We start from the raw sequence: 13,713 nt of genomic DNA, 5'->3' as shown, positions 1-13,713 counted from the left end.
TACCAACCTCTCCCCACATATCATTTCTTTAGATAATTCATGTACCTCTTGTTTGCCAATCCATCTTTTCCTACAAATAAGAAATATTTCTTCCATATCAGGTAAAGATGTTCAGTTTTGTCAGCCATTTTATAAATAAGAGGCTTATATGAAGTAATACTGATTTATAAATCTACTAAGCTTTTAATAGACCCAGGATGCACCTTTAGTGTCTGTCACTTTAAGAAGCTTGAGCAGGCTGTGGAGCAGCCGGCAGTTAGGGTGCAGTCTAACAAGGTGGTCACATGACCTCAAGAGGGCAGCCTCAGTGTAAACCCAGGCCCTCAGAGCTGAGCAGGTAGTTGCTGCTGGGATGCCACTGAAGTAACATTACCCAGCTGAAGCTGCTGCTCCCAGAACACCTGGAGGACAGGGTAGGAACTCTGGGGATGGAGGAGGTCCCTGGTCCTGGGGAATGAACTAAAACTACACCCTACTAGAGTAGAATGGTGTGGTGGAGCTGCCTGTGGTGGGGCAGTCCCCAGGAAATGCCTTTCACAAGGGAGGCACTGGTGTGGCAAGTATAGCCTCAGCCCCCATGACTTGCTTTGGGCGGTAGGTTACCCCATAGAGGACACAGGCAAGGGGTCCAGGCATGTCATCAGGCCTGAGACCCAAGGGGCATAAGGCCCAAGACCCCTGGTAAGGAGGTGGTATAGTGGTCCCAGTGGGGGGGAGAATGAGAACTGACTATGTCATGTAAAGTAGGATCCATGTGGGTGGGCCTAAGAAGGTGGAATCGTATGCGAGAGTGAGTAGCCCAATAAACCTATCCAAAATAACCTCCGCTAGCTCATGCTGGGGCCAGGACCAGACCAGTCAAAAGGCCAGAGTGCCTACTGCACGGGGCATCCAGAGGCTAGAGGCCTGGAGTCCTGACTAGCTTAGAAGCAAATCCAGGGTCTGTTTGGCCAAAGGTCCCAGAGAGGGCCACTGCCAAGAGGGAAAAGAGCTTAGGGAGTCTTGCAGCTTAGAATAAGGGTGGAGATTAGATCACCTTAGGAGGAGGGATATAGGTAGGGTCCAAACATCAGGCAGGTATAGTGTGAGGCCCACTGTGGGGCCAGAGCCATTTAGTGATGCAATCTGTAAGGCATGGGACACCGTGTAGGGAAGCAAGGAGCTGTGTATTACACCCTTGGCATCAGAAGAAAATAGGCAGCCTTCCCCTCCCAACTTATAAACAACTACTAATTAGTTATATCAAAGGCATGACATGCGAGGCAGGTGGGTGGACTGCCCTAGACAGGTGAGTGGACCAAAAGTTAGATCGGCCTTGAGAGAGCCTCCATCACAATGAATCCACATGTGAAATGAATACAATGCAATAAACTCCAGAGCAGTTTGTACTGGAGCTAACTGCTCCTAAAAACAGCTTCTATGCTTGCGTCTGGGAGAGCAGCACTTGGAACCAATGCAGAGCAGCCTCGGGCTGGCTGCAGGCTCTGTCTGGTGGCAGATTGGCTAGCTGGGGCACAAGGGTGCAGAACCTGAAGAACCATGTGGTTAAGTGGTAGGCATCCCCAACACTTTAGCACCCTCATACCCCAGTCATCCCCCCTTTGTCTACACATGCATTTCACCACGCTTAACTCTGCTGTAAGATAGTAATGAGCCAGCAGTACTATTTTATGATTGAGTTGATTAATTTACTGTGCCCTAATACTGGTGCACATGTAAACAGCGACACTTTACTGTGGAGCTAATCAGTCCACTCCATAGTAAAGCACACATGCAGATGCATCCATATAGAAGGTATTTCACCTGTAAAGGGTCAAGCTTTTGCTGCACAAAAACAACTGCAGTCCATTTTTATAGAGACTTTGTAACCTCCCCTAAAATAAAAACCTGCCATAATAAATAATTGTTGCTCAACTGACAATTTAGCATTCTTAATTATTTCTCTAACATTTATAAATTTAGATGAAAAAATGTAGCAAAAGAGTACATTGCAAATAAGCAATGGTATCAAATAACAAACAGGATTCATTTTGTCTGATTTTATATTTTGCCTAGCCGTTCCTCTCCTTTTTCTAGCAAAAGTAAATCTGAAGTACCAATAATACAGGACGACTAGGGTGGTGCAGAGAATTGTACATAATTTCTACAAATGCTCTCCATTACTCTCAACAAGAGTTGCCTATAGTTAAAGCAGGATTGTGTTGAGTGATGAGCGTAATGAAGGCTTAGCTTATTAAAGAAGAACTGCCCAACAAAAAATTAACACCTCCTATTCTTGCCCTCATGCAAAGCACAGTTCTACTGGAGACTAAGAAATGAATCGGAAAGGTATTTAAGTATATACTCAACTTGAAACAAGTGAATGGTCCCATTCACTACTACTTCAGGGAAAATAACATTGCCCCTTAGTAGCTAGGATGTTTAAATGCAGTGAAAGAAAATACATTGAAAAACTTGTGCTGGAGCATGCTGAGCAAGCGGCAGAAGTATCTCTCTGCCTGAGCTGAATAGGTAATGAATGTGGAGGTGTAACTGGATTGAGCACAGGACAGTAGAGTGTGCAGAAGAGAGAAAAGCTTTAGAGCATTTCTGAGCTCCAGATCATGTAAACTCAGGAAAGAACAGAAATGAATGTGTGTTTTCCCAGCACAAGGGCCATGACAATTATTTCTAGTAGGCAGAGGGTCCCCGGGGACTGTTATCCATTGGCATAAGTTAGAACAGCTTTCAGGCAACCTGCAAATGACTTAACAGCCCTCCATCTCCACTCAAGTCTCACTTTCTACTGTCTTATTTCCTTGAGCACTGTAAAAGAATCTGTTCCCCTCATCAACTGCTATTAAATGTTAGTGGGGAAAGAGAATTGAAGCATGATAACACAGCCAAAAAGGAAGAAGAAACTGAGAGTCCAGTAAGTAAAATGGTAGGAATGATAATCAAGATCAAGGTATGAAAGCATTTACTGAGATCACAGAAAGAAAGAAAGACAGAAAGAATGGGCGGGGGGGATGAACTTCTCCAAGTATTAAATAGAATGAATCATGGAACAAAGTTCTACAATATCCAAAAATACCTGTCAAAGAAGTGCTAAGAATGAACAGGGAGAAAGTCAGATACAGTCAGAAAGTCAGATACAGATACATTTCTGTCTCACCTGGTTTCAATTGATGACACTTAAAATATAATGCTATAGAAATCCTTATCAGGAGAGCAGTCATGTTTTTCCAAGTCCCCGACAAGATTTACTGAGTTATTAAACTAGTAAAAGAGTTTTAAAGGGGTCTTAAAGAAAATAGGAAGATAAAGGGATGTGTTTCAGTGAGATGAACAAAAATTAAAGGGAAATGGCTTATAAATTTCTATTCACGGAACATTTAATGTTTTGTGTAATTGAGTCTACTTATGAGTTCAAGGTAAAATTTGACATCCACATAGTTGTAACTGCTACTAATCAAAAGATTGTTATATCAGAAGTGTGAACAGTTAACTACTGAGTCCTACAAATGAGAATCTGACTGCATGAGTCCCATTAACAGTAATAGAAATCATGCAGCTAAATTCCCACACATCATACTGAATGTTACTTACCCCTAAAATTACCATTGGATATAAAACTAATTAATATTTTCTCTTGCATCATAAACTACGTATCTACAGCACAGAAAACAGAATCTATACATCTGTTCTTTCCCAGCTTGACTTCTATGTATTTTGGCCAGCTCATTTATTAAAGTTTTCTTTAACTAAAGTAAGTTACAGCTCATTTACAGTTTAGACCTTGACCCTGCAGGGAGTCCATATGCATCTGAAGTCAGCATAGTCACTCATAGAAATTAAACACACATACCTTGGTACATTAGTTAATTGCAGGATAACTACTATGAGCCACCTATGTGATACAGCTGAATAAAAACCAATTCAGTTCCAGGATACATAATGTGAGTTATGTTCACTAGCAACAGTAGAGTATTAATGCCATTCTATTATAGCTACACCTCAAAAGGCCACAGCAGAATACCATTTGCTCACTGGAATACCACTGGCAATTCCTATCGCCTATGTTCAAGAATCATAGAATTATAAAATTAAGGGATGGAAGGGACCTTGAAAGATCATCTTGTCCAACCCCTCTGTTCTGGGCAGGAATACTGCTCAAATGATCAAATGATCCCAGTAAGGTGTCTGTCCAGTCTCTTCTTGAAGACTTCCAAGGTTGCTGGGGAAGAGAAGACTGATTCATCTATGACCTCAGATTGTTCACCCTAGGGAAGAGAAGACTTAGGGGGGACTTGGTGGCCATCTATAAGTATGTAGGGGGTGAATATTGGGAGCTGGGGAAAAAAATGTTCACTAGGGCATGCCAGGGGGAGGACAAGAAGCAATGGCCATAAACTGTTAGAGGATGGTTTCAGGTTGGATATAAAGAAGAACTTTATAGTAAGGATGACCAGAATCTGGAACAGGCTTCCCAAGGAGGTAGAGCGCAGTCCACAACCTTGAAAGTCTTTAAGAAAAGACTGAACAGCCATCTTGCTGGGATCATTTCATCTCAGCAGTATTCCTGCCCAGAGCAGGGGGGATTGGGCTCAATGATGTTTCGAGGTCCCTTCCAGCCCTTAATTCCTATGATTTTTTTAACATAAGTGATATGAATTGCCAATGGTATCTCCTCAGTCTTCTCTTCCCCAGGCTGAACAATCCTAGGTCCCTTAATCTTTCCTCATAAGGTTTATCCTTCAGGCCCTTAATCATTCTTGTGGCCCTTCTCTAGACCCTTTCAAGATTCTCCCATCTTTTTTGAAGCGTGGTGCCCAGAACTGGACACAGTACTCCAGGTGGGGTCTTACAAGTGCTGAGTAGAGAGGAAGTATCTCTTCCTCAGCCCTGATGTTACTGGTTACTTCTCCCCAGATGAAGCACTCTGCATTTATCCTTACTGAACTACGTCAGGTTCTGCTCTGCCCACCTTTCCAGCTTGTCCAGGTCCGCTTGGATCTGCAACCTATCCCCTAGCGTGATCGCTTTTCCCCATAACTTAGTATTGTCCGCAAACTTGGCCAGCATGCTTTCCACTTCCTCATCTAAATCATTGATAAAGCTGTTGAACAGCACAGGGCCAAGAACTGAACCCTGCAGGACACCACTGGCCACCTCCTGCCAGGATGATACAGACCCATACACTAACACTCTCTGGGTTTGACCCCTTAGACAGTTCCCAACCCACCTGACCATGGACTCTGTCAGCCGACAATCCCCCCGTTTTTTATAAGAGCATCATGGGAGACCACATTGAAGGCCTTTTTAAAATCCAAGTATATGACATCAACCACATCTCCCACATCTAAGCAGTTCATTACTTCATCATAGAAGGAGATGACGTTGGTCAGATATAACCTGTCTGCAACAAAACCATTTTGCTTATCTTTCAGCATCATGCCTTTCAGAAGGATGAATCGAAACTGGAGGTACAAAAAACACCCGTGAAGATTATCAGGAGAATGAAGACCCTTTCTTAAAAAGAGCTGGACTTGTAAGAAGCAAAATGAAGGTTGAGAGAGGTGATTTCTCTTTTGAAATACATGAAGGGATAAAGGAAGAAGTTAAGAGGCAATATTTGCAGGACAGTAAGTGGGTGTAATACATTTAGATTGGAAATTAGAAGTAAGTTTCTGTCAGAGAAATTAAATTTTGGAATAGCCCCCCAGGAGTAAAAAAGTTCTAAAAGATGGAGTTTGACAAGCTTTTTTTTTTTTTTTTTAAAGGGAATATAGTGGTTGTCTAAGTCTTAGTCAAGACTTTCTCTTTTACCATCTCCGACCCACACGTCTTCTAAATTCCTTGTCCACTTAGTCCTAGTGTCCCTTTGCTCTTTCCTCACAACTCTTCCTTTAAACTTAGTGTTCTCCTGATGACCAACTGGTTCCCCTCACCAGCTCTCATTTCTAGTTTCCAATCTTGCATCCTCTTCTCCTCCCCTAGTCAGTCCCAGCCTCAACCCTTGTAACAGTCAAGTCCCAGTCCCTTGCTCAAGATACAGCCATGGATTCTCTCCATTTGGCAACCATTTCTAGTTTCACCAGATCTATGTCCAATCTATGGGGGGTTTTTTCCTCTTGCTTGGCTGACTATAGTTTCTTTCCCTACCTAGGTGCTCAGAACATAGGAGACACAGGTTCCATGCTGTATGTTCTGGAGCAGACATTACTGGAAAGGTTTGACTGCTCATGCAGCTCTGGGATTGGCACACAGGTAATATGGTTAACACCACAAGCCATTAGAGGCTCATGCATGATCAGTGAGTATTGAACCTTTAGAGATTTTAGCTGCTGAATTCAAAGAATTTACTGAACATGGTCAAATTGGGATTTTTCACTGGCTTGCAATTTGGCCAACTGAGTAGATTTTTGTAGATCTGGACAAGAAACAACTACGTCAAAAAGTCCACCCCCATGCCAAATTTCAAATCTCAACTCCAAAGCACAGCAGTGCTAGAGGTTTTAAAACAAAATGTTACCAGAAGTTAAAAACACCAGCAAAATGATGTGTTTTTAAAAGCCATGCTCTCAGAAAGAGATTAATTGTTTTGATGAAAAACTTCCATAAAATTCAGTCACAAGTAGACCGCATATAAAATGTTAGCTCAGACAAAGAAAGCTTGGCACATTCAACTTCTGACAACGAAGATGATTTTTGTTTCCATTTTGTCAAGTTGTCTATTTTGTTTATTTGTTTCACTGTTTCTGTTGGTTAGTCAGGTAAAGCTTCTGTCCTTTTAAAAAAAGGAAAAAGTGATCAGAAAACTATGAAAATTGCCTAAGAAATTTAGGGTCATGTGCAATAAATGGAAGACAGTTTTTACTTTTTTCAAATTGACTATATTCTTATTTGATGTTCTCTCTCTAAACACTTTCTCTTGGACATTTGAGAGGAAAAACTATTAGAGATGCATAATAACCAGCTAAATTTCCTCAGATGTTCAAATATTTTGATACCCAAAATAAATCAGATAAATTGTATTTGCAGTATTTACAATTGTATATCTGTAATAATAATGATCATTTTACTTAAATGCACTTTCTCCTGCAAAAACAGTGGGGGGTGTTGAAGAGCAATCACAAAACAATTTCTCAGTAATTGAAAATCCCCGTATCTCAACAAAATCACAAGGCTGATAAACAAAAATAAACAAAACAGTTTTCTAGTCAAAAGGAACAGTTGATAAGAGCCTTTCTTGTCCCCATCTTTAATATCCAGGCATGACACTCATTCTGTATTTTCATAAAGCAGTTTGAATTCAATTCTGCAACTGTTAATTTGTACATGGAATATTTGGTATAATGTTGGGAGGATGAGCTGGATTTAGCAAAGTTAACCTTTACCTATGCTGGAATGAGTATGGAACAGAAATACCAAGGAGAGTGATTATGGAAGAAAAAATGGGATTCCAGGGTATAGCCTAAAGATTGGCTTAGTCAAACTATGTCTGTGGATCAACTAACTTGGCAACGGCTCTTTAACCTACCCTTCAAGAACAGTTCATGATCTGTAATAGCTCAGAGTGGCTATTGCTTGGAACTGAACAGTGACAGGATAAATATGTAACCCTGGGTGCGCCTCACCTGAATAGTGGGACCCTGGGGTACCCGGTAGCTGGTGGCCCTGCTCAGCTCCCTGGGTAGATGCTACAGGGTCCCCAAGCAGAGAGCTCCCCTAACAATCAAACAATCTTGCAGACCATTATATAAAACTATTCACAGAGTTTAATTATTTACAAGATAATATATAATGAATACAATAAAATCAATCATGTTACACAAACATAACTCAGTGACGGTGGTTTAAGGATTAATGCTTCTCTGATACACCTCACACCAGGGGAATGCATACAATCACCCACAAGAAATAAGGAACCAATAAATAAATACATCCATACACCAACTAATAAACTATCTGGAACTTATTTAAACACTCAACCTATAACTTATTTGCTCCAGGGTAACTATGAGGACCCTGTGTGCACTGCCTCTGGCTCGGTCTGTCAGAGAGCAAGGCTGCATGGGATCTGCGGGCCATCCATGCTGCTGGCGTCCCTCTCCAAGATCCAGGGGTCTCAGTGCAGCAGGCAGTGGCTCCTCCCCTGCAGTCCTTGCAAGAGGGCCGATTCCTGCCCAGACCCCCACCCCCTAGCACAGCAGGGAGCAGTGTCTGGGCACTTCTCCTGCCCAGCGCAGTCTCACAGCTCCCAGCAAATACAGCCCCTCCCTGGGCCCTGCCTGCCCCAGGGCTTCTGGTGGCTAGAGCAGTCCCTGCCCCTCTAGCCCAGGGCTCCCTCCAGCAACCTGAGCCTTCCCCTGTCCTGGGCCTAATCACTCACAGAGAAAACCAGGACAGTCTCCCCCAAGTCCTGCATCCCCTTCTCCTCCTGTGCTCACCCAGCCACACTGGGCTTGTAGCAGGATCTTGTCACAAGCAGCTCCTCTCTCCTGCCTGCCCTGGCAGGGCTCCCAGGGGACAAGAGGGAGAAAGGATACACTGCTTCTCTCCTGTACAGCCTCGCACTGCTACTTCTGCAGGGCTCTGACAGGGGCTTTCTGAGGCACAGCTGTGGTGAAATCCTTTCCCTCATCTCCAACTGGTCACTCTTCCCCTCTGTTCTCCTTCTGCAGGGAAAACTGCTTCCCGGTTTAAACAAGCCCCCTGAGCCAATCCCAGGCCCAGGCTCTTCCTGAGCTTTTGCTAATGTTCCTCATCCAAGCCCTGCTGGGGTTACATCTGTCCTCCCACTTCCAAGAGGGCTACCTCCAGAGCAGCTTTGCTCCTCCTGAGGAACAAACTCTGTCTCTTCACACTATCATTCTGCAGGGCAGCCCTTCCTATCCCTTCAGGTAAGTACAGGCATACCTTGTTTTATTGCACTTCGTTTTATTGCGCTTCGCAGATATTGCGTTTTTTACAAATTGAAGGTTCGTGGCAACCCTGCGTCGAGCAAGTCTATCAGCGGCATTTTTCCATCGGCACTATTTTTTCAACAGCATTTGCTCACTTCACAATTAAGGTATGTACATTGGTTTTTTTAGACATAATGCTATTGCACGCTTAATAGACTACAGTGTAGTGTAAACATAACTTTTATATGCACTGGGAAACCAAAAAATTCGTGTGACTCGCTTTACTGTGATATTCGCTTTATTGCGGTGGTCTGGAACCGAACCCGCAATATCTCCGAGGTATGCCTGTACAATTTTAATGATGTTACAAATACATATAGTATCCCCATTTTTGCAGCACATACATAGATTGGTGGCCATATGTGTTTCTCTACAGTCTGATACAGTCACCCCCTTTCTTAAAGAAAGGGTGGGATATATAATGCAACAGGGCTTCATTTGTTATAAAATGCATCCTTTAGACTGGAGCCCTACTTACTTGGGTTTAATAGGGCTGCAGATGATATCAAGGGACAAATATAATTGATACTCTATTGTGAAAACCCTAATTGATGTTGCTTTTATAAATATACTTGATTCATAAAAAGTAAACCAAGAATTTTATAACAATAACCTTATACTCATGCATAACTCATAAAAAAAAAAAATGTGTCCTGTTTCTCCCAGAGCACATGTGCAAAAGCATATACATAGTAAACAAAAATATTCAGAACACTTTGCTGTAACTAGCCTGCTTTTAAATAGAAACTACAATCAGTTTATGCAGGAGAGGCATAGTTTAAATTCACACATGTAATTCAATTTATGACCCAAGCCAGTAATCTAGAGGGCTAGATATAAAGAAGCAGATGGGATAGGGAATTGGGTTGGGGATGAGGGATTTGCATGAATATGAATTACAAACCAAGTATCACGGTGTTTAAAACTCTTTAGGAACCTGAATGTCACAAATATTCAGCTGACATGTAGGCAAACATGATTTGTTATCCTGGGAACACAGTAATGGATGGATATGAATATAATTGTAATGGAAAGAAAGTCCAGGCAAAATCCTTAACTGGCCATTAATGATAGATAGCTAGAGGGTCTAAATTTTTTTTTTTTTTTTACAGTGAAGCACATTTAAACAGGAAGTATTTTTTTTAAACTTGAACTGATTTGTTTGGAAATAAATAGTTTCTGCAGCCACTGCCTATCTTAAACTTACAGCCTTTATAGCGTGGAAGGGGGTGCGCTTAACACATGCATTTTAATGCGCATTAGCCTATTTTAATGCACATTCAAGTGTCACAAACTGTGTGCTTTTAATGTACAATAAAATAGGCTAATGTACCCTTTTCTAGTACCACACAATGGGGGTACTAAAATAAATGCACATTTGCAAAAGTGCATTAATGAACCTGTAAATGCACCCAGAGTCACTTCCTGCAAATTACTTTCATACTGTTTTCAGTAGGTGACCAGCCAAATGCAGGTATTTACCTGATGCATATGTTTTGAAGTTTAATTCGTTCATGTCTGTAAATTGTCTTGAGGATGGAAGGTGCTAAAAAAATAAAAAATATAGTTTTAAATTAGTCTATATGTTCTAATAGGTCAAATCATAGAAAATTAACTTTGGAAGGGACCTCAGGAAGTCTGCTACTCCAAAGCCCTGCTCAGAACAGGATCATTCCCAACTATATCATCCCAGCCAAGGCTTTCTCTAGCTAGGTCTCAAAAAACTCCACCAAGGTGTAGGCAGACACAGTTATTTGGGTAAATCCGATATATTTTATTAGACCAACTCAAATAGTTGACAAAATATTCCTTGTAAGCTTTTGGGTACAATTACCCTGCAGAGGAAGTGTCTGCAGGTGGTCTGTGCTCTTCCTGGAGGAAGATTCTACCACCTCTCTGGGTGACTTGTTCCAGTGTTTTAGTACCCTGCCAGTGAGAAAATTCTTCCTAAATATCTACGCTAAACTTCCCTTGTTGCAGTTTGAGACCATTGCTCCTCGTTCTATTATCTGCAACCACTGTGAACAGTGCAGCTCCATCCTCTTCAGAATAACCCTTCAGGTATTTGAAGACTGCTATTAAATCCCCCTCCCCCCAGTCTTCTCCTCTGCAAGCTAAATAAGCCCAGTTCCTTCAGACTCTCCTCAGAAGAATTGTGCTCCAGCCATAGGTGGTGAAAGGGGGGTACTAGCAGGGCTCAGGCCCCCAAACATAAGAGTAGTAGGTAGGGCATCCCAGCCACGGGCTGCTTCAGCGGGGGGGATGGGCGGGCATACTCAGATACCCTGCGCAATCCCAGCTGGCCCAGCCAATGGCAGGTAAGATTTTTTCAGTCTTAATGGCTGCCTGGGCTTGGGGGTGGGACAGATTGAGACCCCTCCAGTGCAGGAGAGAGTGGGGTAGGGGCAAAATGAATCATTCACCCCTGCCCTGCTCCCTCCCGCACTGTGGGGATTGCCCATGACCTGGCTGAGACCCCATTCACAGTAAATTGGGTCCCAGTTGGATGGTTCATGAGACAATCAGAGCCTGGCAGTTTGCCCACAGCTGCTGTAGCACTGGGAAGTGGGAGGGGGGCATGTGTCCCCCCCCCCAATCTCTGCACAGGGCAAGGGTGGGCCTCAGCTGCAAACTGAGCTCAGCCTCTGCTCCCTGCTTCTGTTTCGCTGCTGCCGCTGCTTTGAAAGTGGCATGATGCAGTGCCATGTGCCTCACTACCCAGCCCACCCAGGCAGGATGCATGGCACTGGATTGCACTGTTTTCAAAGCAGTGGTGGCATTGAGCTCTTCCCGGGGACAATTCGGTGGGGGGGAGGATTCCAGGGGCTCCAGCCCAGCAGTGCAGCCAAAACTGACCCAACTCCAGCCCCCAGCTGACAGGCAGTGGGTCACAGGACCTGCCAGCACTAGGCAAAGATGCCAGGCACAGAGGAAAGGGTGGTCACACTGGTGCAGCAGGCGCCCTGATCCCAGCTCTGCTCCACTCCCTCCCCAGGCCCTTTCCTCTTCCCCCACCCTTTCCTCCAAAGACTTTCCCAGAGGAGGGGGACCATACACATACATATGCATGTGCACTCAGCCCCCATTGTTTTTTCTCCCTTCGCCTATGGCCCCAGCCCCCTAGCCATTTCCATTACCCTCCACTGGACTCTCTCTAATTTGTCCATATCCTTTCTGTAGTGGGGGGCCCAAAACTGGATATATACTCCAGATGTGGCCTTACCAGTGCCAACTAGAAGGGAATAATCACTTCCCTCAATCTGCTGGCAACACTCCTACTAATGCAGCCCAGTATGCTGTTAGCCTTCTTGGCAACAAGTGCCTATTGTTGGCTCATATTCAGCTTATTATCCACTGTAACCCCCAGTTTACATCTAATTACATCTAATGAAATACATTAAATTAAACTTATATTAATTTAAATATAAGATGAAATATGTCTAATATGTTTAATATAACAGTAGCCTGTATGTTCTAACATGTCAAACTTTGTTGAATATTTATGATCAATGAGTTCTGTCATTACTAACTGTGAAGACGGGATGAATTTTACAGCAGATATATCTATTTATATCTGAATAAATAAATGGATAGCTGGATGGTGGATGTAATACTAGGCTGAATGAAACTGGTTTACACAAGTAGTATTTAATAAGAAACTTCTTTCTCTTTATGACGACAGTGAAGGGTGAGAAATTTCAAAGTGCTTGTACTGAAAATTTGGGAATTTTTATTAGATAATTTAACTAGTTTTATAACATTATGGATTTTTAAATTTTAAAATGGACCATTCACCTTTTCAATAAAATGCACTGTATTTTACAACTAGCTAGTTCTAAGAAAGCAGTTTATCATTTCCATACTTTATCACATTAAAGAAAACTATGATGCTAATTTGAAAAAGAAAAGTGTTTACGCAATTACATGGGATGTTTCATTAATGGGCAAGGTATTGCACAGGGAATCTTTTTTTTTTCCTTTCAATTAAAGGCTGAACTATGTTTTTGCTATAATCCTCATAGATGCATTAGTGCAATAAGAGCTGCTCTCAAAGAGAATTTTAGTTATGTCTTTGAGGCCAAATCTCCTACCTGGTTCCACATCTGCTTTGAGACGAGACATAAAATACATCAGCCCTCTGCCTAAGACAGTACGTGTCTTTAATATACCTAGAATCTGCCTACATCAACCATTTGCAGGACTGAAAATGGCATTTCTATTGTGGCAGGTTTCGCCACTCTTTATTAACTGTATTGCCACCTTCCCTCTCATACCCAGAACAGGCCATGATTTGTGGCTATAGATTTGTTTTAACCTCCTGGAAATAGCTGGAGAAAGAGTTTAAATAGTTAGTTGTGACTTATTCCCACATATAGATATTAGCAGTTGGTGCAGAGCCAACCTGCTATTCAGTCAGGGTATGTCTGAACAGTTACATGTGCACCTTCATTTTTCTATGTGCACATTGGTGTCCCACAGACAGTTGTGTCTAGGAAAAAAAATGTATAGGGTAAATCTAAAGCTACTGGAATTACCTCTTGGGCTGGAAAGCTGAAAATGAGGAGTTGTCTTCAGTTTTGGGCATGATATTGTTAGAAATATTATTAAAAATGCATTATCAATAGCTGTTAGCTCCCATCAATAGTTGTCCTCTGAATAAGCACGGCTGCCAGCCCTCCTTGTCTCCTTAATGAGAGAGGGAAGGGGGGGGTTGGGAACTGAAGGAAAAACTCCAAGAGCTCTCTTTGTTCTGCAAATTTACTAT

Source organism: Crocodylus porosus, unplaced genomic scaffold (assembly GCF_001723895.1).
Source record: "Crocodylus porosus isolate Cpor-Errol unplaced genomic scaffold, CroPor_comp1, whole genome shotgun sequence".
NCBI lineage: Eukaryota > Metazoa > Chordata > Crocodylia > Crocodylidae > Crocodylus > Crocodylus porosus.
This window is presented reverse-complemented; position numbering follows the sequence as displayed.